This window comes from Balaenoptera borealis, assembly GCF_965194805.1.
Source record: "Balaenoptera borealis genome assembly, chromosome: 9".
Taxonomy (NCBI): Eukaryota; Metazoa; Chordata; class Mammalia; order Artiodactyla; family Balaenopteridae; genus Balaenoptera; species Balaenoptera borealis.
In genome coordinates, this window is record NC_138873.1 from 115,471,174 (window position 1) to 115,497,734 (window position 26,561).

Below are 26,561 nucleotides of genomic sequence, written 5' to 3' on the forward strand. Positions count from 1 at the left end.
TAGAGCCAACCACACATATCAAAAACTTTAAACAATTCTAAATCAATTTATTTTAATGAGCCTCCCCTAACTTAATACCAGGAATCCCAGTTTGTAAGAAATCAAATAAATGACTCTGACCTTCAAGAATTGAAAAATGGTTTAGAGAAGTAAATTGTTCTATTTGGACAGTTAGTCAATTGTCAAAGTTAATATAGCTCTTAGAGAAACTGTCTTAACCCATTAAATTATGAAGCAATCTAGAATGTCCTCTAGGTCTCCTTCTTATTCTCGACAGATTAAATAAATAATTTAGAAGTAAATTAATATACGGGAGAGCACAGCAGCTCTACATTTCCCAATGGGGCATTGCTCACATGCAAGACATGTGAGTAGTGACCCCTAGAATTGAGCATTACAGTGTCCCTGACAGTTCAAGGATAAACAAGATTTTTCAGGACTGCATATTGTTCTGCCTGTCATACTCATAAACTCTGTCCTTGTCCATAGATGGGAAAGGTAGTCAGTTAAGCACTGTGATTTTTGGAAGGAAGACAGGCAATTCAGAAGGCATGAAATTCTACCTCAGATATATTCCTTTGAATTGAGGCTTTTTTTTAACCCCAAATACCTTTTTATTACTTTTATTATTATTAACACTTACACAAACACTACCCATCTATGGTAGAAAAATTTTAAAACACAAAGGGAAAAAATCCATAATTCTATCACTTAAAGAGGCCTCTTCCGGCCTTCTTTAGGTAGTATACACCATCACCCACACTGGATCTCTCTCCCTTAGTAGGTGTGGCTTCTGTAGTCGCTGAGGTGATGAAGACTAGGAGATGCTGAAGAGGCCTCAGAAGGCAGAGAGTGACACCACCAGCCAATCTCAAGGGATGTGTTTTTTGACCATGACATACATGTATCTCAAGAAACCACCTCCCACAGAATAATATTTCCCAATCTTCCCAAGTCTTGTCCATACCACCTCCACCCCTATAACTCTGTATTTTATATTATATGACAGGGGTGGGATCTTTATCAGAAGAAATGAAAGAAGTCAGGAAACTTCATCCCCAATTTGAAGAGCTTGTGTTTGACCATCACCTCTATCTTCTTGTGAGCTCTTGGTATCCACTGATGTTTAGCATCTTCCCCAAAACACCAAAGCCAGTCTCTAATGATAACTCAATGCCAAGGAGATATCTGGGATTCTACCCCGTGAGCAGGACCAGTACAATGGATATAAACAAATATTAAATAAAGACCACATACTGAGTTGGAGAAGATGAAAAGCCTTCTTAACAATAAGAAAAGGTAGGGTTTCACTGGGTGATCTAGTGGTAGAGGGATTGACATCACTTAATACTGGATAACAGGGAGCTTAAAAAATATTTAAACCTGAAAAACTCATGAAGAAATGGAGGAAGACAGCAAAATCTCTCCAATCCCAGCTGATTATTCTTTCTTTTAAACATTGCAAAATATATTTTGTTACAAGCACAAGAATTAAAACACATTATGACTATTTTTCCATGTTAATAAATATAATTTTCAAACATGAGTATAAGTAGTCTAATCCATGGATATGCTACAATTTATTCAGCCAGTCCCAACTGTTGGATATTTAAAGCTTTCCCAGTTTTTGCAGAACCGCAATAAACAGATCTGTATGTAAGTCTTCAAACATCCTCATTATTTTATGAATTTCTGAGCTAAGGAGTATATGCACACTGTAAGGGCTTCATTACATATTGCATATATAATTACATATAGTATATTTCATATTGACCTCCCAAAAGTCAGCACACTCGTGACAGCCTTGCATTAGAGTACTTGCCTCCCCACAGCTTTCCCATAATTAGCTATTATCCTAACTCTGAATTTTTAACTAATTTGATAAGTATATATCCCCTTATTTTGTTCACTGATCAGAGTTTGCCAACCTCCGGTTTAAGGGATTCCAATATAGCACTTGCAGAAAAGAAACTACTAGGCTGAGGAGAGGCAAGCAAGGAGGCAAAGAAGAACTAAGGACTTTGAAGAGGGTAGAGCTACCACATCACGGGGGAGGAAACCTGCCAGAGGGTAACAGACCCCCATCTGGTCTGTACAAATGTCCCAGCCAGGTAAGGAGGTAGATACCCGAGGATGTGACCAGAGTTGCCACGGAAACAGCCGTTAGGTGGGAGGCAGAAGCCAGTCCATGAGGGCCCCTGAGGCCAGCCCCACGGGCCATCTACACGCTGACCCACTGAGTTCCATGATGAATACAATGGATTGAGTACTGGAGCCTGGAAAGGGAGGGTCTTTTTGTCACCATCACTTCAATAGGGTCCCTCCAGCATCCTGTATTGACAGATTAGCATCAAGGCAGCTGTCAAAGGAGAAATGTTCATAGGGTTCAACCATAGTTTCACAAAGCAGGGCACAGAATGGTGGCTTGGGCCTAAGAGACAATGTATTTAAAACTGGTGTATAGGTATAATATTTCTGAGTGACCCGACTTGATTCGAAGGTAAACCTTAAAAAATACAAAGGAAGGGCTTCCCTGGTGGCGCAGTGGTTGAGAGTCTGCCTGCCAATGCGGGGGACACGGGTTCGCGCCCTGGTCTGGGAAGATCCCACACGCCGCGGAGCAACTAGGCCCGTGAGCCACAATTACTGAGCCTGCGCATCTGGAGCTTGTGCTCCGCAACAAGAGAGGCCGCAATAGTGAGAGGCCGGCGCACTGCGATGAAGAGTGGTCCCCACTTGCCATAACTAGAGAAAGCCCTCGCACACAGAAACGAAGACCCAACACAGCCATAAATAAATAAATAAATAAATAAATAAGTAAATGGATTATCACGTTTAAAAAAAAAAAAATACAAAGGAAAAAAAAATTAGCATGTCCTTTTACTCTAAATATTAAGTCTTGGCAAGACTTTTGATAGACTATTAGTTTAACTGGTAAGTGCCCAAACTAGCAACTGTGGTAAACTGATTGTATAAATGATTTCAATTCTTCACTCCTCTCTTTATCCACATCTTTTGCCATGTGCCTTTACAGTTTTGCTCCCTAAAAAGGAAGAATGAATTTCCTTACCATTTGAATCTAGGCTGGTCTTGCAACTTGCTTGAGCCAACGGGATGTTAACAGATGTGACGCAAGCAGAAGCGTGGAAAAGTACTTTTATGACTCTGCCCGCCTCTTGTCCTCTGCCATTGCCGTGAAAAAATATCCAGGTTAGTCTACTAGAGGACAGTAGACCCATGGAATCAAGCCAAGTTAGCCGCTGGGATAAGAATATCCATACCAACCAGCAGTCTGCCGACGCCCCGTCACGGGAGCAAGACTAACCGAGAACAACAGAGTTGCCTAGTTGCCCTGTGTGGCTGGCCACAGACACATGAGCAAGCCCTGCGAAGCCCAGCCCAGGCCAGGGAAACCACAAATCTGTGCATTAAATAAATGCTTATTGTTGCAAAACACTGGGGTGTTTTTGGTTGCTTGTTATATAGCATTATAGTGATAACAGGTAACTGATATCCTGCCTTTCTCTATGTTAACAGAAAAGATCAACATGATTTGTACATCCCACAGGTATATGGATAGTTGATGTTTCACTACAAAATTTGAGGTCATTCCCTGTTTTCCCACATTAAAAACATCCAACCTCTGCTTTGAAGTAATGAGTAGGTGTATTGTAAGGCAGGGTGAAAGCTTTTCCCAGGAACCACCTTTGGAGCTGCTAGGCATGAGAGTGAGTAAACTGCTATAGGTTCTGTTGAGGCATAAAAGAAGAACCCAGCATCTGTAGCTAAAGGGGGAGTTCCTTTCATCTTTAATCCCTGCAGTTTACAACCCCCTAGCATATGCATACAGACACCCAAACTCACCTTCTCAACCTGAAAAGGACCTAACATAAAATCCATGTAAAACCGTGAATATAAAAACATTTTTTCTTCACTCCATTCCTACTAGGCCATTTCAAGGATCCCCCTCAACAGGGTACCTCCTTCCACAGGTACTCAAGATCCTTACGCCACGCCCTGGCAGCCTCCTGTGGCCTCCCGCCCTTTCTCTCTCTCCCACTCCTAGTTTCTCTCCATCTTACCATATATAAAACCTGCTCTCAGCTGTAAGCATCTACAAAACTCACACCCATGGAGATTATAGTGACTGATACCTTAGGGGCAATGGTATCTTACCAGGGAGAGGATATAAGTGCCCAAGATAGAATGATTGGCATCATGAGTGAAATAGGGAGGAAGACGGGTTACATCTGGAGGATTAGAACGCTTCCCTGGCATCCTGGGCAAGCACAGCCAGAGGAAGGGCTGGCTTCATGGGCATGAGTCCTATTCAGTCACACAGAGCCCTGCACTTAGAAGAACACCAGACTTGGTGTCACGCTCTGCTGTAACTCTTCCAAAGGGCTCTGCACTTTTATTTTGCACAAGGCCCCATGCATTATGTAGCTCCATCCATCCAGAGGTAACAGGCAGGTCTGCTCCTCATCAGATGTGTTCCGTCTTGTACAAAACAGCAGATTTTACGTATGGAAATCATTTTATGTACAGTCTTCCGGGTGCTATTGATTTAATAAGCTACCAAAGTCTAATCCTCTGGTATTTTAAACCTCAGTTTTTCTGCTTCTCCATAATCATCCATATAACAGCACGTACACTCTTAAAAAAAGAGTTGAAACACAATATTGCTAAAAGTCTGAAAATGATCTCTGATAGGACGGTTTTGATCTCCCCCAAAACAGAAGACATTGACCATAATACTCCAGCACCATGTTAAGTGTACAGCTGGGACTGCTGTATAAATCCTTATCTTTCTTGCTTTAGTTTCACATTCTGTTCTGTGGCAGAGAAAATGAAGATCTAAAATGCAATTTTTCCCTGGAGGTAATTATGTACTATTTATTAGACCTACGTTGTGTGTTAGGTATCTAAAAGAACACATAAAAATGACCTCATTCTAAAATAACCTTTTAAAATTACAGGCACACCTCAGAGATATTGCACATTTGGTTCCAGACCACCATAATAAAGCGAGTCACATAAATTTTTCGGTTTCCCAGTGCATGTACAAGTTATGTTTACACCACACGATAGTCTATTGAGTGTGCAATAGCATTATGTCTAAAAGAACAATGTACATACCTTAATTTAAAAATCCTTTATTGCTGAAAAACGTGACGCATCATCTGAGCCTTCAGTGAGTGGTAATCTTTTTTGCGGTGGCGGGTCTTGCCTTGGTGTTGATGGCTGCGGACTAAGCAGGGTGGTGGTCACCGACGTGGAATGGCTGCAGCATCTGCCACATCGACGGACTCTTTCTTTCGAGAACAATTCCTCTGTGGCCTGCAGTGCCGTTTGACAGCATTTTACCCACAGTAGAACTTCTTTCAAAATTGGAGTCAGTTCTCTCAAACCTTGCCACTGCTTTATTAACTAAGTTTATATAATATTCTAAATCCTTTCTTGTCATTTCAACAATCTTCATGGCATCTTCACCAGGAGCAGATCCTGTCTCAGGAGACCACTTTCTTTGCTCACCCGTAAGAAGCAGCTCCTCAGCCATTCAAGTTCTATCCTGAGACTGCAGAAATTCAGTCACATCCTCAGGCTCCACGTTTAATACTAGTTCTCTTGCTGCTTCCACCACCTCTGCAGTTACTTCCTCCACTGAAGGCTTAAACCTCTCAAAGTCATCCATGAGGGTTGAAATCAGCTTCTTTCAAATACCTGTTAAAGTTGGTATTTTTACCTCTTCCCATGAATCATGAATATTCTTAATGGCATGTAGAATGGTGAATACTTTCCAGAAGGTTTTCAACTTACTTTGCCTGGATCCATCAGAGGAATCGCTATCTATGACAGCTATAGCATCAAAAAATGTATTTCTTAAATGATAAGACTTGAAAGTCAGAATTACACCCTGACGCATGGGCTATTAGCAGGCAGGAAAACAACATTAATCTCATTGTACATCACCTTCAGAGCTCTTGGGTGAACAGGTGCATTGTCAATGAGCAGTAATATTTTGAAAGGAATATTTTTTTTCTGAGCAGCAGGTCTCAACATCAGGCTTAAAGTATTCAGTAAACTATGTTGCAGGCAGATGTACTATCATCCAGGCTTTGTTGTTCCACTTACAGAGTACAGGTAGAGTAGATTTAGCATACTTCTTAAGGACCCTAGGATTTTTGGAATGGTAGATGAGCATTGGCTTCAACTTAAAGTCACCAGCTGCATTAGCCCTTAACAACTAATTAAACTTAATAGCATTTGCACAGCAAAGGAAACCATAAACAAAACGAAAAGACAGCTTACAGAACAGGAGAAAATATTTGCAAAAGATGTGACCAACAAGGGATTAATTTCCAAAATATACAAACAGCTCATATAGCTCAATATCAAAAAAACAAACAATGCAATCAAAAAAGGGCAGAAGACCTAAACAGACATTTCGCCAAAGGAGACATCCATATGGTCAACAGGCACATGAAAAGATGCTCGACATCACTAATTATTAGAGAAATGCAAATCAAAACTACAATGAGGTATATCACTTCATGCCAATCAGAATGGCCATCATCAAAAAGTCTACAAATAAATGCTGGAGAGGGTGTGGAGAAAAGGGAACCCTCCTACACTACTGGTGGGAATGTCAACTGGTGCAGCCATTATGCAGAAGAGTATGGAGGTTCCTTAAAAAACTAAAAATAGAGTTACCGTATGATCCAGCAATCCCCCTCCTGGGCATATATCCAGAGAAAACTCTAACTCAAAAAGATACATGCACCCTAATGTTCATAGTAGCACTATCTACAACAGCCAAGACATGGAAGCAACCTAAATGTCCATCGACAGATAAACGGATAAAGATGTGGTATATGTATATATACAATGGAATATTACTCAGCCATAAAAAAGAATGAAATAATGCCATTTGCAGCAACATAGATGGACCTAGAGATTATCATACTAAGTGAAGTAAGTCAGACAGAGACAGACAAATATCATATGATATCACTTATATGTGGAATCTAAAAAAAAGATGATACAAATGAACTTATTTACAAAACAGAAATAGACCCACAGACATAGAAAACAAACTTATGGATACCAAAGAGGAAAGGGAGGGGGGAGGGATAAATTTAGAATTTGGGATTAATAGATACAGACTACTATATATAAAATAGATTAACAACAAGGTTCTACCATATAGCACAAGGAACTATATTTGATACCTTATAATAACCTATAATGGAAAATAATCTGAAAAAGAATGGATGTATACATGTATAAATGAATCACTTTGTTGTACACCTGAAACATTGTAAATCAACTATACTTCAACAATTAAAAAAAATTTTTTAAGAAAACAGAAAAAGAAAAAGAAAAAAGAGCATTGGTTTCAACTTAGTCATCAGCTTCATTTGACCCTAACAAGAGAGCCTGCCCTTTGAAGCTCTGAAGCCAGACATTAACTTCTCCTCTCTAACTATGAAAATTCTATATGACATCTTCTTCCAGTAGAAGACTGTTTCATCTACATTGAAAATGTTGTTTAGTGTAGCCACATTCATGAATTATCTTAGCTAGATCTTCTGGATAACTTGCTGCAGCTTCTACATTAGCACTTGCTGTGTCACCTTGCACTTTTATGTTAAGGAGATAGCTTCTTTCTTTAAACCTCATGAACCAACCTCTGTTAGCTTCAAACTTTTCTTCTGCAGCTTCTTCACCTCTCTCAGCCTTCATAGAATTGAAGAGAGTTATGGCCTTGCTCTGGATTAGGTTTTGGCTTAAGCAAATGTTGTGGCTGGTTTGATCTTCTATCTAGACCATTAAAACTTTCTCCATATCAGCAATAAGGCTATTTCACTTTCTTATCATTCATGTGTTCACTGGAGTAGCACATTTAATTTCCCTTAAGAACTTCTCCTTTGCATTCACAGCTTGGCTAACTCTTTGGGACAAGAGGCCTAGATTTCAGCCTATCCTGGCTTTCAACATGTCCTCCTCACTAGGCTTAATCACTTCTAGCTTTTGATTTAAGGTGAGAGTTGTGCAACTCCTCTTTTCACGTGGACACTTAGAGGCCATTATAGGTTTATAAATTGGCCTAACTTCAATATTGTGTGTCTCAGGGAACAGAGAGGCCCAAGAAGAGAGAGAGATATGGGGGAAGAGCTGGTCAATGGAGAAGTCAGAACACACACATTTGTCTATTAAGTTCATCACCTTATATGGGCATGGTTTATTGCACCCCAAAACAATAACAATAGTAACATCAAAGATCACTGATCACAGAGGGCCATAACAAAATAATAATGAAAAAGTCTGAAACATTGCGATAATCACCAAAATGTGACACAGAGACACAAAGTGAGCAAGTGCTGTTGGAAAAATGGTGCCAATAGACTTGCTCAATGCAGGGGTGCCGCATACCTTCAATTTCAAGAAACACAGTGTCTGCGAAGTGCAATAAAGCGAAGCACAATAAAATGAGGTATGCCTATACCTCTTGGTGTAATATTTTTGTCACTCTTCCCGGGGCTATAAAGCCCAAGGAAGGGAATTACCTAGAAGTGTCATTAATGCTGGTTGGCAACAACAAATATGCTCACTGGGTTTTTTTCCATAGCTTCTCCTTGTACTTGTTTTATTTCCTTCTCTTATGGAACATTCCCCCACAGTCCACTCACATCCCATCAATATAAGGGAGAAAAATCCAACCCTTGGACTTTGGTTCCTCCTACTTACAAACGGATGCGGCTGACTACCTGCCTGTATAACAAAATGACACACAAACTCCCATTCTTCTCAAAATAGTTCCACCACTAACCTGCTAAAGAGTCTGGAATTCCAACTTCTAGGGTCATACCTTTGTAGTAGGAATTATCATCAGAATGATTGTGAAAGTAAAACTGATACCTGGAAAAGGCAATATAATCTATATAATATTGAGCAGGAAACAGTTAAGTAGTAAGATCTCCTCCACTCTTCCCTGAGTTTCTCTTAGATAATCAGAAGAGGTCAATGATGTTAGGGATGTATCTTCTTGCTGCAAGTCGAGGGATCACATACTTAATTCACATAACAAACAGGAAGTGACTATTTCCACTAAGAGGGGCTTAAATAATCTTCCCACTGATGCAGCCCCTGCAGGGCCCAATTGTAGCAGACAATGCAGATTGTGGTAGAACACAGAAAATGCAGCCACTAGCGAGAGAAGGAAGGATCAAGACAAAGATAATGTTACCGAGTCCAGGCTTATACTGCTCGCCACATGACAGGCCAATAAATCAAAAGAAGAGGTGCTGGGCAAGAAATAGCAACTTTATTCAGAAAGCCAGCAGACCAAGGAGATGGTGGACTAGTGTCCCAAAGAACTATCTTACCCAAGTTAGAATTCAGGCTTCTTTTATACTAAAAGGGGAGGAGGTGTGACTGATTATTACAAACTTTTCCATGCCAGCCAAGAAGGTATGTGATAATTCTTTGTTCTTGCAGCTGCCCACTAGGTCTGATCATGATGCTCCTATAAACCTCCAACAAGACAAATGTTATTCTCTGTTATAAGTGTTATACCATTAAAGGTCAAGCCTGGGAGGCAGAGCCTTGAGAAAGTGCTATTATGTATATTTCAGGTTATAGTCAACGTTCTTTTACAAAAGGTACAGAGCCAGCATGACTAAGCACAGGCAACAGAGCACAAAGGTTAGAGCTAAAGGAATAGATCCAATATGGAGTCAGGTTGGTTCTCTATTACAATAAATCTTGGGCTACAGAGAAAACTGAAGGGCCAAGCAAGCCGTAAAATCTATTTCTACACTAACAGGGAATTGAACTGCCTGAAATTCTCAGACCATATCAAAAAGAAGCAAAGCCTTTTTTTAGCATGAATTTTGATCACTGACAGAATCATAGTCTAAGGGATGACTGCAAACAGTAAGGAATCTAAAATGAGAAAACAAAAACCCACTGCAAGCATCACAGAGCAAACTTTTATGGAATACACAGAGGATATCAGAATAACTGAGACAACACAAGATGTGTGTAACCAAGCAGGACCCTATAGGGCCTTCCCGGGACAAACGCCTTGCCCATATACTCTGCTTTAGCGTCTCTCTGAAGTACCCAGATAACAGTATCCAATACACATTTCCTGAGTTTTTTTTACAGGTGCTAAAACAGCTACCGAATGGAAGCTGTTAACTACTTGATGACCATGAGCTCATAGCCCCCAGACCTACTGGAGCCTAAGGACTGATCATGTGACACCGCCCTGTTACCTCACCATCAACCAATCAGAGAATTGTGCACGAGCTGACCACATACCTTGCAACTCCCGCACCTCACCTGGCCTTTAAACATGCTTTGCTTTATCTTTAGTTTTTTAAGGAACATCCATGCTCTTCTCCATAGGGGCTGTATCAATTTATATTCCCACCAACAGTGTAAAAGGGTTCCCTTTTCTCCACACCCTCTCCAGCATTCATTGCAGCACTATTTACAATAGCCAGGACATGGAAGCAACCAAAATGTCCATCAACAGAAGAATGGATAAAGAAGATGTGGTACATATACACAACGGAATATTACTCAGCCATAAAAAGGAATGAAATTGTGCCATTTGCAGAGACATGGATGGACCTAGAGACTGTCATAAGAGTGAAGTAAATCAGAAAGAGAAAATCAAATATCATATAATATCGCTTATATGTGGAATCTAGAAAAATGATACAGATGAACTTATTTGCAAAGGAGAAATAGAGACACATGTAGAGAACAAGCATATGGATACCAAGGGAGAAGGTAGGGGGTGGGATGAATTGGGAGATTGGGATTGACATATGTACACTACTATGTATAAAATAGATAACTAATGAGAACCTACTGTATAACACAGGGAACTCTACTCAGTGCTCTGTGGTGACCTAAATGGGAAGGAAATCCAAAAAAGAGGTGATATATGTGTATGTATAGCGGATTCACTTTGCTGTACAGCAGAAACTAACACAACACTGTAAAGCAACTATACTCCAATAAAAATTAAATAAATAAATAAAAATGCTTTGCTGAAACCTATAGGGGAGTTTGGGCCTTTTTAGCACTAACTGTCCCAGACTCCTTGTCTGGTGCCTTACAATAAATGCTGTACTTTCCTTCACCACAACCCAGTTCAGTAGATTGGCTTTACTGCCTGAGGACCCAGGTTTGGTTCAGTAACATGTGGACAACAGATCAGAGCAGAGACTGTTCCTTGGGTCACATCTATCTAGAATGAACTGAAAGATGATAACACAACTGAATAATATTTGTATTTTTTAAATCAATGCATGTTAATTAGCTCAAATTAATATTTTTACTTATTCCAGAGACTAAATGTAAGACAACAAACTTCAGTTGCCTTCATAAAGTTCTTAGTTTATAAATCCCATTAAATCTTTAGTATTAAAATATCAGCATAAAGATAGACCTGTTTACCAATGGAAGTCATTCCAAGAATGCAAACTCCATCTCCATCTCCAATATGAGAAATTGCTGCTAAGTTCAGCACAAGGGAAATTGGAATGTGGGAAGCTTTCAAGAAAGTACTTTTATGCCTGTAAATTTCAGACAGTTGAAAAATCTTAGTAGTTCAAAGTTAGTGGCACACCCAGAGAAGAGCAACAGAGAGTGATGACTGAGGAATCACATACGCATACAAAGCAGCCTCCTGACAAGGCAGGGTAGAAGACATATATTCTATATCATGCTCATATCTGAAGTTACTTGGCTCTGTTGGCTGAAGTAAAATAAAGGTTTATAGAAGGCATATACACTCAAAGTTGTTTTATAAGGAAATTAAGTAGAACGTCCTGGTCTGGGGAAAATTCACTTCATCTAAAGGTGTGTAAAAATTAAATGAGAATCAGCATGAGATTCATATAAGTACATAATAGAAAAATAGAGGAAAGAAGCATGAAAAACATATGACAGATGAAGAATATTCATATTAATGTTGCCATTGAATAGATGAAAAATGTAACCAAATATAAGCCATAGATATAAAACACTTAGTAAAGCAAATGCCTGTATAAAGGGCTTCAAAACAGAAGGATGCAAGATCAAGGAAGATACAGTGAAACAGCAAAATTAGTTAAAGATAAGTTTGCAAAAACACAAAAAAAAGTAAAAGAAAAAATAAAGCCCTTCCAAAAATTAAGACCACAGGAGTCATGAAAACAATGCAGGCACATAGACAGCAGGATTGAAAGAATACATGTTTTTAAAAAACTTAAGTGAAAATGATTAAAGATCAGAGGGAAAATGAGAGCTATGAAAGGCAAAGGAAATTCAACATACATATAATTGATATTCCTGAGAGTGGAAATAAAGGGAATAGGAAAATATTAAAGTATCATTCAAAACAGCTTTGCAGAAATAAAATAAGACTTGAATCTACAAACCGAAAAAGTACATCATGTCTCTGGAAAAAATAACACAAAATGATCACCGCCAAGATTCATCTTAGTAAATGCATCAGTCAGAGTCCATCGAGAGACAGAATCCATGCAACAATTTGATCACAGAAAGTTTCACACAGGGAATTATGAATGTAACAGGAGATTGAGGTAATAAAGAATGGGCAAGTAAGAAGTGAAGATAACTCTAAAGAAAACAGGAATAGCAGTTATAAAGGAACTGCTATGAGATAGGAAGAGGCACCCTCCCTACCCTGCACCAGAACTAAAATCCAGACCTCGCTGGAAAAGACAGAACGTGAGCATGGCTCATGGGATGTTGAAGTCACCGAGAAGTAGCGCCAGCAGAACCTGCTGAAAATCCACCCTCTGGGAAGACGATCCACAGGGAGGCGCTATGCCTTCAAACGCACCGCAAAGCTTCCGAAGAGAGCGCCAGGAGAAGCCATTCAACGGGGGAGGTGTCTTGTTGGTGGCATTACACTGAGAAGACACCCAAAGGGTACTCAGGGGAAGCTGCTGGCCACTGGGTGCTGCTGGTCAACAGGCATGACAAAAGCCAAGTGCCGAAGAAGTGGTGCACCGTCAGAGCCGGGCACCAGAGAAGCCACGTACTACAGGAGCCTGGCAATGGGCACTGCAGAAGCTCCTGGCGCCGTGGGATTGTCTGGAGAAGCTGCATGCTGCAGACGCCGTCCGCACGTTCAGAACCAGGCCGGGAGAAGCCACCCACACGGCAGGAGCAAGGTGCTGGAGAACCCCTTTGCCCCACAGAAGCCCGGCAAGAGGAGCACACTTTCTCCTCCTGTGCCCCTCCTGCACCCCCTACAGACGAAGCTCAACATTAAACCATCTGACAAGAGAGAAATATTCACAGGTCTCCTGCTCCCCACGCCGGGGCCTAGGGGCCTAGCAACCTGCCAATGGGGACTTGTAGGTACTTTAGGACGGACAGTGTTGTCTTCATGTCCAGTTTTTCTTTTCCATATTTGGAATGAAATTATCAATATAAAAAATTATCTCCTCACGTATTCTGTGGCGTTTTCTCTCTTCAGAGGTAGCGGGAAATGAAGAATGGGTAAGAGAATAGAATAGAAAAGGATGTCTTTGTTTAAACTGATAATAAAGTTTCCTTCCTAACTGTGAAGTTATCTTCTGAATAGCTAGCTGAGAAAGGAAAATAATGCTTCCATTGCTAAGTTTCTCTGTTTACTGGACTACAGGGTGATTTCTGTGTGAAATCCCCTTTCATGTAACTAGTCTGTCCCTAAAGGCACTCAGGAGAGTTGACTCACACTGAGGAACTCATAACCCCGGGAGAAAGTTCTTGCTGGCTTCTGCGTGGGGCTGGGGGCAGACCCACACTGCCAGCTGCCCTGTCTGCAGCTCACGTTCACTGCTCTCCTTCTGTTTTCTTCTTAAGGAGTGCTGGCACGTGGAATATCCAGAGCCAAATATCCAGAAACAAAAACACAACACTAAATTTAAGACAAAAAAAAAAATCTTGCTAGAAGCAGGGATTTTATAAATTCTTAACCAAGGGATTGAGAAGCCAGCAGAGTCTGACAATGCTTCTTTCAAATAAAAAGATTTTTAAACATATATGTTTAAAAGCTATAGCTGGGATACCAACCCAAGGTTGAACACTGTTTTACATAAATTAATGAGTAGAGCTTAAATATTGATAAAAAGCCCTACCTAGATGATAGTGTTATATTTTGGGAGTCTGAGTGTTACAAGAGGTTTTGGGAAATAATATATAGAAAGGCATTTTTTATGGTTACAGGAAAAACAACAGGAGAGTCACAAGATACGGCACAGATTTAAATCTGACAACCAGTTTCCTTTCCTAAAACTGGATCTGGATTTATTTTCAATCGTTTTAAAGAATATGCTCCGACTTCAGTTTTATCACAGGAGATTCTAATTGCTGTACTGCTTAAAAATGAAGCATTTGAGGGTTTCCCTGGTGGCGCAGTGGTTAAGAATCTGCCTGCCAATGCAGGGGACAGGGGTTCGAGCCCTGGTCCGGGAGGATCCCACATGCCGCAAAGCAACTAAGCCTGTGCGCCACAACTACTGAGCCCGCGCGCCACAACTACTGAAGCCCGCGCGCCTAGAGCCCGTGCTCTGCAACCAGAGAAGCCACCGCAATAAGAAGCCTGTGCACTACAACGAAGAGCAGCCCCCGCTCACCACAACTAGAGAAAGCCCGTGCACAGCAACGAAGATACAACATAGACAAAAATAAATATAAATAAAATAAATTTATTTTTAAAAAATGAAGCCTTTGAGCAAATAAGCATTATACCAGAAAGTGCTTTTTCACTAAGCTTGCTAATTAGAGGCTTACAGTCCCTAGCTTTAGTCAGAACCTATTAGCCAGCATTTAAACAAAGATGTATCTGTACGGCTAATGGTAGCAAAGTGCAAATAAAGAACAGAACAGGGAATCCTGGTCTTTACGCTGAGACATTGTGGGGCTTATAATGCTGTGCATCCACTTGTGTGATCTCCACGTCAGCTAGGGACGGCCAGAGACCCCAAAGGCACTGTGGACTAATTCTTCATTCTATCATCTTGTTTAGCACTGCTTTTACTTCTAATAGCTATTTGAGCCGTTGAGACATTGATATAACACATGATTTAATTGATCTTTATAACACTCATTTGTATCTACCATTTGTCTTGTTGGTAGCTGTGCTATTTAGTCTCAAAATCTTAAAGAACAAAGTGTCCCACTATGGACTGAATGTTTGTGTTCCCCCCCCCCCAGATTCATATCTTGAAATCTAATCCCCAACGTATTTGCAGGTGGGGCCTTTGGGACATAATTAGGTCATTAGGGTGGAGCCCTCATGAGTGGGATTATTGTCCTTAAAAGAAGAACCCAGGGAGTTAGCTCACTCCTCTTTCCTTGATGTGAGGATGCGACGAGAAGTCAGCAGTCTGCAAATCAGAAGAGAGTCCTCACCGGAACCTGCTTCGGGACTCCCAGCCTCCAGAACAGTGAGAAAGAAATTTTTCTTTATAACCACCCAGTCTATAGCAGCCCAAACAGACTAAGACATGTCGTATCAGGAGGTAACGCCAGCCTTCAAAAATGTGCGTGTGAAATTCTAAAAGCTAAAACCAGTCAAAGTCCCAGATAACTGTGTCATTTCACCTCCTGAGCTTGATCTCCTTTTCCAAGCCCACAACTCCAACCAATTGAGCTTCTCACCACTTCTGAGTATACCTTAAGTATTCCCATAGTTGTATTTTTCTGCACAGAAATATCTGCTGCCCTTAGCTTTGTATGTCCAAATTTCACCATATCTTCATAGTCCCTAGAAATAATAGCTTTTCTAAAAAGCTTTCCCTGATTGTCCCAGCTCAAAGTGTACTCTCCACCCTCTGAACTATAGCATTGCTTCTGTACTTTTCACATGGTGTGTAAGACTTTGGATCCTGTCTATAATACATATCTCTTCTGCTAGATTATAAGCAATTACAGGCAAGAATCATGACTTACAGATTTTTCGTAGCTCTTTATATAACGTAGCATCATGCTTTGCACATATTAGATGCTCAACTAGTATTTGTTGAATCAGAAATTAATCCCCAAAGATGGCAGAGTTAGAGAGACCCTGAGCTCACTTCTTCCCACAGACACGCCAAAATTACAACTACTTACAGGGCAACCATTTCTGCGAACAACTTGAAGACTAGAAGAAAAGATTTCTACAACTAAAGATATAAAGAAGAAGCCATAATGAGATGGGTAGGAAGGGCGGAGACAGGGTCTAGTCAGGACCCACACCCCTGGGTTGTTGACCCACAAGGGGGAGGGATATCACAACTGCAGAGGCCCTCCCTGGGGAGTGAGGGATCTGAGCCCCACGTTGGGCTTCCCAGCTCAAGGGTCCTGCACCAAGAATTCAAGCTCCAAAATATCTGACTTTGAAAACCAGCTGAGCTTACATTAGGGAGACCCAGAGGGCTGTAGGAAGCTGAGACTCTGCTCTTAAAGGGTGCACACACATCTCACACACTCTGAGTGCCAATGCAGAAGGAGCAGTCTGAAAGGCGCCTGGGTCAGCTCCACTCGCTGATCCTGCAGAGCCTCCTGGAGAGGCAGGAGGCAGCTGGGACTCCGCCTGGGGACTGAGGAGCTGGTGGCAGCTGGTTTTGTGATCCTGTTCTACCACGCTGGCACCAGCACTGGAAGGCACCATTTTGGATTCCTCCCTCCGGCGTATTAGTGCCAGGGACTTGCTCCACCGACCAGCACACCTGCATCAGTCACACACCACCAGGCCTCACACGCAGCTGTGTGGGGAGCCCGCCGCACCCGGCAGAGCACCCGCGGCAGTAGCAAGCGGCCAGGCCTCGCAACCAGCCGTGCCGAGGGCCTGCCCTGCCCGCCAGCAGCCCCGCAGGGGTCACACACAGCGGGGCCTCACAGCCAGCGATGCCAGGGGTCCTGGCTCGCCCACCACAACACCTGCAGCAACCGCACGAGGCGGGGGCCTACAGTCAGTTGGGCCAGGGCCCAGCCCCCCCTACCGGTGTGCTCCCAGTGCTTGGTGTAACCACAGCAGAAGGGCACACACAGCCCATGTGGAGGACAGCCCGGGAGCTTCCAGCCCTGACGGTCAGAGGGACGCGTGCTGCTGGGCTGCACAGAACCCGTCCTGCATAGGGGCCACTTCTCCAAGATCAGGAGACATGAAGGACCCGCCTAATACACGGAAATAAACGCAGAGAACTAGGAACAATGAGGAGACAGAGGAGGAATACGCTTCAAATATAGGGACAAGGCAAAACCTCAGAAAAAGAGCCAAATAAAACGAAGATAAGAAAACCCTGATAAAGAGTTCAAGGTAATGATCATAAAGATGCTCACCGAACTCAGAAGGACGGATGAACACAGTTAGAACTTCAAGAGTTAGAAAAAGAACCAGTCAGAGCTGAAGAATACAATAAGCGAAATGACAAACATACTAGAGAGTATCAGCAGTGGATTAGATGATACAGAAGAATGGACCAACAATCCAGATGACAGAGTACCAAAAATCACCCAAGTCGAACAGAAAAAAGAAGAATCCTTTCAAATGATGATAGTTTAAGAAACCCGTAAGACAAAATCAAGCACACTAATATTTGATTGTAGGGGTCCCAAAAGGAGAAGAGAGAGAGAAAAAGGCAGAGAACTTAAGCGAAGAAATAATAGCTGAAAACTTCCCTAACCTGGGGAAAGAAACAGACATCCGTGTCCAGGAAGCACAGTGAGTATCAAACAAGATGAACTCAAAGAAATCCACAACAAAACACATTATAATTAAAATGTCAAAATTTAAACAGAGAGAATCTTAAATGCTGCAAGAGAAAAGCAACTAGTTATGTACAAGGGAACTCCCATAATACTATCAGCTGCCTTTTCAGCAGAAACTTAGCAGGCCAGTAGGAAGTGGCACTATATATTCAAAGTGCTGAAAGGAAAAAAGTTACAACAAAGAATACTCTACCTGGCAAGGTTATCATTCAGTATTGAAGGAGAGATAAAGAGTTTTACAGAAAAGAAAGAGCTAAAAGAGTTCAGCACCACTAAACCCTCAGGTACTGTTGGTGATACTGTAAACTGGAGCACCCACTATGAAAAACAGTATGGAGGGTTCTCAAAAAATTAAAATACAACTACCATATAATCCACTAATTCTACTTCTGGGTATTTACCTCAAGAAAATAAAAACACTTATTTGAAGAGATATATGCATCCCTGTGTTCATTGCAGCATTATTTAAAATAGCCAAGATATGGGAGCAACCATCAATAGACGAATGGATAAAGAAGATGTGGCATATATATACAATGGAATGTTATTCAGCCATAAAGTAGAATGAAATCTTGCCGCTTGTGACAACACGGCTGGATCTAGAGGGTATTATGCCAAGTGAAGTAAGTCAGACAGAGAAAGTATAGTATGATTTCATGTATATGTGGAATCTAAAAAACAAAACGAACAAAACAAAATAAAACAGAAACAGACTCACAGATACAAAGAATAACTGATGGTTGCCAGAGGGGTGGGGGTTAGGTGAAATAGGTGAAAGGGATTAAGAGCTACAAACTTCCAATTAATACAATAAATAAATAAGTCACAGGGATATAATATACAGCATAAGAAAAATGGTCAATAATACTGTAATAACTTTGCATGGGGACAGATTGTTACTAGACTTGTTGTGATCATTTCACAATGTATTTAAATGTCAGATCAATATGTTATACAACTGAAATTAACATAATATTGCATGTCAACTCTACATTAATAAGTAAACAAAAATAAAAGAAATTAATCCCCCAAAAGGGATATTTAGGACATTTCTTACCTCTGAGCAGGCAGAGTTCAGTCTGACAGATGGAACCTCACGGAAGGGAAATTCACACCATTGAACAGTACCCCATCAAGGTCAACTGGAGCCTAAGGCAAAAGATAAAAATCAGTAATAATGATCCTGTCATTATTTAAAATTTTAATATTTTGTTCATTATGGATGTTTAAAATTTTAATTTTGATTATTCAAAAATTTGATCATTCAAATATTGCATTAAAATACTGTTTATCTTGATATCTGAACTTTTTGATGCCTCTTTAGATTTGGCATCTGAAGCAAGTACCTCACTCATTCACTCCAGTCCCAGCCCTCTAGTAGTCAGTTATGTGGATAGTAGCTTCAGGGATCCAGGCAATTTGTCTACTCTCAGCATGATGCTGGCCATTGTGTATGTTGGGAAAGAACCAGACAGACTACCAGATTCTCAGGCAAAGCTTCTATTGTAATGTTGAACTAGACTGTTACCTAACCCTACAAACACTATGCCAAGAGGGAAGAAAGACACAGATGCCTGGGAATGTTGGACTCAAAATCTACAGAGGTAACCATGATCATCGCTGGGGCAGTGAAAACGTTTTCACCAGAACGCAAGACTCTCCTTCCAGGCCCAACCAGATGGTAAACTGGAACTGTGGCTACACATCTTGCCTTGGAAAGGAATGGTTCAAGAACTCAGGCAAACCTGAATCAATTCATGGCATCAACCAGTAAATAGAGCAACGGATACCTGTAGGAGACATGATTGACAAAGATGGGCATATCCTTTCTAGGGTTTGGGGTTTTTTGTGGGAGGTCTCTCCAGAGAAGTTGACTTTAGTGCTTTACATCTTTACATGTGTGAGGGATATTCAAGTCCTTTGCAACTTCCCAATCCACAATTACAGTTATAGCTTATAATATCCCCCACAAAATGCAATGTAGTAAAACTGAAGTGCTTAAGTGATCCCGTCAGGCCTTTAATGATTTTATAACCAATAGTAAAGAGACATCCAAAGTTATTTTAATTCCAAACTCTCATTATCTTAGGCCTCCTGATGTCCATCACCAGACCTAGCAGATGGATTTTTTAAAAATTATTTTTCAAAATGAATTCATTTTTATCCAGTCATGGGGAATACTGAGTCCCAAATGACAAGAGAACAACAGAGCCTCTTCACACTTTTTTATTTGTGGTTCGCTTATTTACTGTTTCGAGACAGAGAAAATCTATTGATAGACTTTTTACCCCTTGGCATTGATTTCAGAAATAAACTACTGTAACAAGAGTGTTGCCAGGTTTTAAATCCTTCTCAGTCAGCTTTTCTTTCATGTCCTGGTTGACCTATCACCCTCCGTGCTTGCAGAAGTCCAGTCACCTTCTCCAGTGACTCCAAAGACACTCAGAGCCCACCATTTACCATTTTTCACTCAAAAATGTTAGTATGGTAGCTTCAACTTATCTCCCTAAATCCCTAAAACCTACCTCCCTAAAAGTAATGCTGCTTCATCCAATTGTCTATCACCTGTAGAATGGATAAATAAACTGGTATAGTCACAACTTTACTTGGAATATTTTATAGCCATGAGAATGAACAACTTCAGCTACATGCAAACATGGTTGACTCTCAAAAACATCAAAAACATCATGTTGGACAAAAGAAACCAGACATGAGAGGACACATACTATATGATTCTATTTATTAAAATTCAAAACAGACCAAACTAATCTTGAATGGTGGTTACTCTTTGGGAGATATCATGTCTGGAAGTGGGAGGCACGGTCTTCTGGGGGGCAGGGTAGTGACAATGTTCTGTCTCTTGATCTGAGTTCTGGTTACATGGATGTATAAATTTTTGAAAATCCACTGAAAATTTTCTGAATATATGCTATACATCAATAAAAGTTTTGTGAAAATAATAATGCTATTGACAACATGTCATTGCTTAAATCTATAGCTAACCAATTTTTAAATAAAGGACACTTAGAAAATAGGGTATTCCAAATATTCTTAGAAATAAAAATACATATAACTTATTCTAGTTCTATGTTTCTGGTAGAAAATTTTTTTCCTGAGCTATAAATACATATTCCTAACTACATAGTTGGAACCTAGATTCTCTTCAGGAATCTACAACTGAAAATGTCTAAAACTAAATTCATTGTTCCCCCAAAACCTACCATCTCCCCTCCTACTTTCTATATCTCAACAAATGGCACCACCATCCACTCATTTGCCCAAGTCAAAAACATGGCCTCTTCTTACTTTCTACATTTTCCTTACTGCCCAAACCAATAAACACTATGTCCTACCAAGTTGCCTCTTTAATACCATCATTTTAGTCCCCTATCCTCCATTCCCCACTTCTCTGGCTTATTCCTGTACTTCATTATTTTTGTTATGGATGATTGCAGTTTAAGGCTCCCCTGCCTCTCATCTCACCACTTTCCGAGCCCTGTACAAGCCACATAAAGATAATCAGTTTCCTTGTATGTAGCCACACTACAATTTAACCAGAAACTGTTTCACACAGACGGATCACCCACATTCTGCAACAATGGCTTTAATATGTTCTCCTCTCAAAAAATCTTTTTTTTCAAAAATATATTTTTCCAGTTCTGATATTGTAAAAATAATGAATAAATTCAAATCCGGAGGCAACTGTGGTGAGAAATTTGTGGTGATACGACACCCTACACGTCATAAAGCAAAAGATAATTGCTTTCATGCTTGTAGTGGCCATGTTTGGAGCATTTGCCCAATGCTTATGTCCACTATGAGAACCTCTCTTTTCCTATGGGAAGGGGTAAACCACCCAGCCATGTTCATACTCTTTGACTTTGGGTTGATCATTTTCTGCAGAGAAACTACTGCCATTGTTTGGAAACCCACTTAAGCTGGGCCAGTCAGTTTCTCTCCTGGGAGTTTGAATTTGGCATTGAAAGGTGGTTGATGATTATCAGTCTCCACTGGGCACTTGAACTAGGACTATGGAAGACAGAAAAGTTAGGGTATATATAGAAAGAACAGCAGAGGCAGAAGACTGGGCTAGAAGAACCAAAGGCAGTCTCTTTCTCCCACTTTCCAGTTCCTGGATGCAGTCTATACAGGCTGGAAAGACTTCCAGCTTTGGGATTTAAGACATAGCCTGATTCCTTAAAATATGTCCTTTATCTGTAGTGAATTTCCAATACTAATAAACAGAAGATCATAGAGTAAATCAATGCTAAATTCATCTAGTTATGTACCCCAAAAATCCACTTAAATATATACATTTTTCATGAATACTTTGAGTTTTTTCACTTCTATTAATGCATTAACCAAAGAATAAACCTCATAGTCTGTAAAGATGGATTGAATAGTCCAAAATGTCAAATCCTAAAATGAAAATACCAACTAGATTTCTTTATAGCAGTGTTCCCAACGTTTTTCAGGCCATACCTCACATAGAAAATGGTACTGTTTGTATGACAAATAGCAATAAATGGAATGCATGAGGCCACAGGCCCAGAAACAGCCTGGCTTCCCAAGGACTGAGAGGATCAACACCTTGCATCCATACTCACCTGTGGTGCACCAGTATGTCCCAGCACACCAGTGAGGGAGCTCTTATCTTGCATAATTGGAAACTGTATTCTTGTCTTCGAAGAGCCTAAGATGGCACTGCGTGTACAGTAATAAACCCTGAGGGCATTTAAAAATAGGATAAAGAACTTTCTGAGTGAGACCACTGAGGGAGAACTTAGAACTTAAAAAATGGCACTAACTTTGGCTCTAACAAGTACAGTAATAGTGAGGGGGGGAAAGTTCAGAGCCTTTGAAAAGGGTCAAAGTCTAATTAAACAGAATGGAATGACCACATGCAGTACTCATCTCTGTCTCCTGAGATACCTCCAAAAAGAGAGCAAAGGAATAAAAAGGGAAAACAGCACGAGGACAAAAAGAACAGCAGGAGATGCATCAGTAGATGAGATATTTTAACAAATATATTGCAGGTGGAAAGCACATGGAGAATGGTAATCGATCTAACAGGGAAAAAGAAGACCCAATCCAAAGTCTCTGCAGAGACGGCAGTTGATGAGAGCTGAGTGAGTGAATTCATCTGTAGAACCCCTGAGACACCAAAGACTTGGAGGCACCATACTTGATACTTCAGAAGTATCAGAAGGTAGATATAATACGCAAGCTGAATACAAATACTGGTTAAGTCTATATACCGGTCCCTTCCAACATCTTTCTTAACCATGCAAACACCACAGTCCCACTGCCACCACACCTCTACACTAGGCAGGACAGCAGAGGTTAATTCTCTGGGAAAAGGCTGTAGACTTGGGGAACTTAAATGCAATAGAGGGCAAAGATGTGACATGCCCTACCCCCACCCCACCGAGTCGTCTTCTATCCATATCCAGAGCAAGCAACCAAGTATTTCCCAAGTACCAGACTGGAGTACCTTTCTCTGGAGAAACCAATCAACCAAAAGAAAAGACTTACATTTAAGGATACTTACATTTAAGGATCCCCCTCATGAAAAGCCTAAAGCACCACTTAATCACTCAGCCCCACTGACTCACATGCCATTTCTTATCAGTTCCTTACTGCTGCATTCTTAAATATGAACAGACAGCAAGGGATCACTTAACATCTGAGAAAAGCCTTTACTCTGAAAGAGAGAGATCAAAACATACAGAAAGAAGGAAACCTGGAATCAGGTAGAAAATTTATTATTAATATTATCAGAAAGATAAATTATTCTATCCATAAAAACAAAAACCACCAAGAAAGGGAATGACCCAAAAATAAGAAAGGGCACTTGGAAATTAAAATATCAGAGTCATAAAAAAATCCAATTAAAAATCTAGAAGACACAGTAAACAAAATCTCTCAGAATATAAAAATGATTAGACAAAGAGTTGGGAAATAATTGAGAAAAGGGACCTACAGGATTAATCCATCAGGTCTAACATCTGAATAATAGGAGTTACAGAAAGGTGGAACAGAAACAACTGGAGAGGAGAAATTCATCAAAAAAGAATTATATAAGGAAATATACAAGAACTTGAGGACATGAGTTTACAGAGGACATGAGTTTACAATGTCCCACTGATTACTCAATACAATTAAGGAGAAAAGACTATTTATGGCACATCTTGATGACATTTTAGAGTGCCAGAGATAAAGAGAAGAATCTAAAATCTTCCAGAGTAAAAATCTGGTCACATACAGAACACCTGTATTTAGAATGAAATTCAATGCATTCAAAAAGTTGAGGAAAAATTACTTTAACTAAAATAGAATATCCAGCAAAAGTATTAATCAAATGTGAGGGGAAAGGGAAATTTTGGATATGCACTAAATTTTAAAAGTTGTCCTGAGAGACCTTCAAGATGGTGGAGGAGTAAGACGTGGAGATCACCTTCCTCCCCACAAATACATCAGAAATACATCTACATGAGGAACAACTCCTACAGAACACCTACTGAACGCTGGTAAAAGACCTCAGACTTCCCAAAAGGCAAGGAACTCCTCACGTACCTGAGTAGGGAAAAGAAAAAAGAAAAAACAGAGACAAAAGAATAGGGACGGGACATGCACCTCTGGGAGAGAGCTGTGAAGGAGGAAAGGTTTCCACACACTAGGAAGCCCCTTCGCGGGCGGAGACTGCGGGTGGCAGAGGGGGGAAGCTTCAGAGCCACGTAGGAGAGCGCAGCAACAGGGGTGCAGAGGGCACAGCGGAGAGATTCCCGCACAGAGGATCAGTGCCGACCAGCACTCACCAGCCCGAGAGGCTTGTCTGATCACCTGCTGGGGCGGCGGGGGCTGGGAGCTGAGGCTTGGGCTTTGGAGGTCAGACCACAGGGAGAGTGGTCCCAGGACACTGCAAGCCAGAAGGGTTGGCTGCATGAACACGGCCTAAAGGAGGCTCGTGCACCACAGCTAGCCAGGAGGGAGTCCAGGAAAAAGTCTGGACCTGCCTAAGAGGCAAGAGACCATTGTTTTGGGGTGCGTGAGGAGAGGGGATTCAGAGCACCACCTAAACGAGCTCCAGAGATGGGCGCGACCCGCGGCTATCAGTGAGGACCCCAGAAACGGGCATGAGACGCTAAGGCTGCTGCTGCTGCAACCACCAAGAAGCCTGTGTGCGAGCACAGGTCACTATCCACACTTCCCCTCCTGGGAACCTGTGCAGCCCACCACTGCCAGGGTCCCGTGATCCAGGGACAGCCTCCCCAGGAGAACGCATGGCGCGCCTCAGGCTGGTGCAACGTCATGCTGCCCTCTGCCGCCGCAGGCTCACCCCACATTCCGTACCCCTCCCTCCACCCGGCCTGAGTGAGCCAGAGCCCCCGAATTAGCTGCTCTTTTAACCGCATCCTGTCTGAGCAAAGAACAGACACCCTCAGGCGACCTACACGCAGAGGCAGGTCCAAATCCAAAGCTGAACCCTGGGAGCTGTGCGAACAAAGAAGAGAAAGGGGAATCTCTCCCAGCAGCCTCAGGAGCAGCGGATTAAATCTCCACAACCAACTTGATGTACCCTGCATCTGTGGAATGCCTGAATAGACAACGAATCATCCCAAAATTGAGGCGGTGGACTTTGGGAGCAACTGTACACTTGGGGTTTGCTTTCTACATCTAATTTGTTTCTGGTTTTATGTTTATCTTAGTCTAGTTTTTAGAGTTTATTATCATTGGTAGATTTGTTTACTGATTTGGTTGCTCTCTTCCTTCTATTTTTCTAAATAGATATATTTTTTTTTTTGCTTTTTCTCTTTTTGTGAGTGTGTATGTGTATGCTTCTTTCTGTGATTTTGTCTGTATAGCTTTGCATTTACCATTTTGTCCTAGGGTTCTGTCTGCCCGTTTCTTTTGTGTTTTTTTTGTATTTTTAGTATAGTTTTTAGTGCTTGATATCCTTGGTGGATTTGTTTTTTGGTTTGGTTGCTCTCTTCTTTCTTTCTTTTTTTCATTTTAAATAATTTTTTATTTTTTTATTTTAATAACTTTCTTTCATTTTATTTTATTTTCTCTTTCTTTCTTTTTTTCTCCCTTTTCTTCTGAGATGTGTGGCTAACAGGGTCTTGCTGCTCCAGCCAGGTGTCAGGCCTCTGCCTCTGAGGTGGGAGAAGCGAGTTCAGGACATGGTTATACCAGAGACCTCCTGACTCCACGTAATATCAAAAGGCAAAAGCTCACCCAGAGATCTCCATCTTAACGCTAATACCCAGCTCCACTCAACGACCAGCGAGCTAAAGTGCTGGACACCCTATGCCACACAACTAGCAAGACAGGAACACAACCCCACCCATTAGCAGAGAGGATGCCAAAATTCATAATAAGGTCACAGAAACCCCAAAATACACCACCGGATGTGGTCCTGCCCACCAGAAAGATAAGATCCAGCCTCATCCACCAGAACACAGGCACCAGTGCCCTCCACCAGGAAGCCTACACAACCCACTGAACCAACCTTAGCTACTGGGGGCATACACCAAAAACAATAGAAACTAGAAAACTGCAGCCTGCGAAAAGGAGACCCCACACACAGTAAGTTAAGCAAAATGAAAAGACAAAGAAACACATAGCAGATGAAGAAGCAAGGCAAAACCCCACCAGACCAAACAAATGAAGAGGAAATAGGCAGTCTACCTGAAAAAGAATTCAGAGTAATGATAGTAAAGATGATCCAAAATCATGGAAATACAATGGAGAAAATACAAGAAACGTTTAACAAAGACCTAGAA

At 41.2% G+C, this 26,561-nt stretch overlaps 2 long non-coding RNA genes across 2 annotated transcripts in view; one reads left to right on the forward strand and one right to left on the reverse strand.

The window, feature by feature from the left end:
• The window catches only part of LOC309634747, a 134,201-nt gene that overhangs the window by 89,800 nt on the left and 17,840 nt on the right, over window positions 1–26,561 (forward strand). The window lies entirely within an intron of this gene.
• Window positions 16,904–26,561, reverse strand: part of LOC309634734 — a 58,684-nt gene continuing 49,026 nt past the window's right edge. The window contains exon 3 of the long non-coding RNA XR_014248386.1: window positions 16,904–18,924. This is a non-coding gene — a long non-coding RNA (uncharacterized lncRNA). The remainder of the gene's footprint in view (window positions 18,925–26,561) is intronic.